A 2830-nucleotide genomic window follows, 5' to 3' on the forward strand; every position below is an offset into this window, starting at 1 on the left:
TGTCCCTCCCTGGTGCCGCAGCGGCTTAAAGCACTGCACTGAGAAGCTAAAGTCACTTCCTCATGAGTTCGATACCCACCTGCCCCGGAGGCGACCACATGGAGTGGCAGACCTTTCCTGACCTGCCCGCTGCTCTCCCACAGTTCTGTATGTACAAATAAAATAAAATCTTTTAAAATATATATATTTTTAAAATATTCATCCCCACAAATATATAGAGATGTGAATGTGTGACTTTGGACCTCTGGCTATTTATAAGTTTAGATAGAAAGAGAACAAACTTGAGTGTAGGTAAAAGTTCCTTAAGCATTGATGGTGAGCAATGTCTCTGAAATAAATTCATCACTTAGGACTTTATACTCCAAAACATAAAAAAAGAAAAATTTTTATCTTGGGCCTGGTGCCAGTGAACTCATTAATAAAACATGAACTCACCCTTTATGTTATAGAGGAAGAAACAGTTTTCATTAGACGTGGCTAGGTCTGAAAATTAAACCAGAGGTTAAAGAGCCATAGCCATGGATTAGACAATTTCCGGAATGAAGAAGTCTGGGGAGAAATCCCTAATAAACACCATTTCCTTGTTATATGTCCTAAATTTGACTACCTAGTAGCAGTTGATGTTTTTTCATCTTGAATTTTATTATCAAGTAAATGTACCTTCACTTGGAGAAGCAAATTTTTGAAAAAGATTTCATGTAAATTCTAAAATATGAATTTTAAAAATCATTTTTGATTCATCATTGCTGCCCCTAGAGACTGACATCATGCGGAGAAATAATCGTCTTCCAGAATAAGAAGAAATGTAATAGATCTCATGAAAACAAAGAAGGCCTGGAGATAAATAATGGGCAGATTGCTCATAAGTTCTAATACCTTTCATATTTCCCTATGTTCTGACTTTGGAGTCCTTCAGGAACTTTCAATATTAGAATGCAGACAGATGCTTGATTTCCACTTCTGAGATGTGGGATTTGAATAATTCAGAAAGAATGAATTCACTGAACACAAAACTAAAAACATTATGTTAGTTAATAACTTCAGGTTTTTCCTCACAAAATATTTTTCCAGAAAGTCTGACAAGTGGCCAAGATGACTGATGTGAGTCTGATTCCTCTCCCTTCTTCAACCTACCCTGACAATTTCTGGAGAACAGAGAGATGCGGGTGGTGTGCAGTCAAGAGCTGACTATAATTTCCACATCCTCTTCTGCTTCTTTAGAGAACACTTTAAGGAATACTTGATATTACATATTAAGATACCAGATATTGAAGTTTCCTCTGGAAAAAAAAAATACATTTGTGTATTATGATCAATCTCATACTCAAGAATTAGTTCCAAGATAAAGGAAAAATCTGAACTGAACAGGGAGAAGAAAAAGAATCAGGTACATGCTTAAATAGCAAAAAAAAAAAAAAAAAAAAAAAAAGATTGGACTTCTACACAGGGTGACACAAAATAATAGTGGCAGATTGAAACTGAATTCCTGAGTGCCTGAGGTATTGAATGAATGCTTTCCCAGGTGTGAATATGGAAAACCTCTAAAATAGACAACCATACACACCTGTTAGGATTTAGTTTTCAGAACCGAGAATCTTTTAGAAAATCTTTGCCATGAAAGGAATTATAGTGAAATATCTTCCTTGAGAATGAAGGTGGGATGAGCTAGCCTTTTCCGAGACTTTGCATTCCTGGAAGTGGAGACACTGTATGGAGGGCGAACAGATCCCAGTAAATGAAACTGAATGCAAACCACTTGTCAGCATCGAAGCCGAAGCCAATCAACATGCACCTGTGTTCATGTGGCAGCCGGTAAAACATGGTGCTGTGTGGGTTGAACAGTGGCCCGTCCAAAAGACATGTTCATACAGAACCTGTGAATGTGACTTTGTTTGCAACAAGGTTTTTGCAGAGAGAATTTTCTAATCAACTTATTTATATATTTTTACATCATTGCCCATGTTTGTACAGTGGATGGTTTCTCTTCTCAGGTATTTCCATAAAATTCCCACTGTCAAGACACCTGTGAACCATCACCATAGACTCTTGGTCTCTTCCCTCCCAGTTTGATCCCCTTCCCTCCCTCTCCCCTGATGAATGTTTCCAGTTTATAGTTTGCTGCTAGTTTTGTCTTTGTTTTTCCTGATCCCTTTGTATGCTTTCCCTCTGTTCCTCCTATAGGTGAAACCATCTGATATATATTTTTTTCCTTCTGACTTATTTCACTGAGCAGCTTATTTCCCTTCCAGCTTCATCCATGTTGCTGCAAATGGCATAAGTTTATCTTTTTTGATTGCTGAGTAGTATTCTTTTGTGTATATATAACATATTTTCTTGAGCCAGTCATTTGTTTTGGGGCATTTAGGTTGTTTCCATACCTTTGCTATTGTAAACAGTGTTGCAAGTATTCTTTTGTATTAATGTTTTTGTGTCCTTTGGGTAGATCCCTAAGAGTTTAATAGCTGGATCATATAGTAGATCCATTTTTAGTAATATGAAGGTCCTCCACACAGCTTTACACTAGTAGTTGGACCAGTGTGCATTCTTTCCAGTAATATAAGAATTTTCTTTTTCTCTGCATCCTCGCCAGTATTATTGCTGCTAATTTTTTTTAATGTGAGCCATTCTTAGTGGTGTGAGGTTATATCTCATTGTTGTTTTGATTTGTATTTCCCTGATTGTAAGTGGTAGTGAGCATTTTTTTTAAAGATTTATTTATTTATTCGTACAGAACTGGGGTACAGGCCAGAGATGCGGAGGGTGAGAGGATTCACCAGGAACAGAGTGGGGAGCAGAACAGGCAGATCGACGAAGAGATGGACGAAGTACA

Source organism: Condylura cristata, unplaced genomic scaffold, assembly GCF_000260355.1.
Source record: "Condylura cristata isolate star-nosed mole 26May11 unplaced genomic scaffold, ConCri1.0 scaffold00001, whole genome shotgun sequence".
NCBI classification, from domain to species: Eukaryota; Metazoa; Chordata; class Mammalia; order Eulipotyphla; family Talpidae; genus Condylura; species Condylura cristata.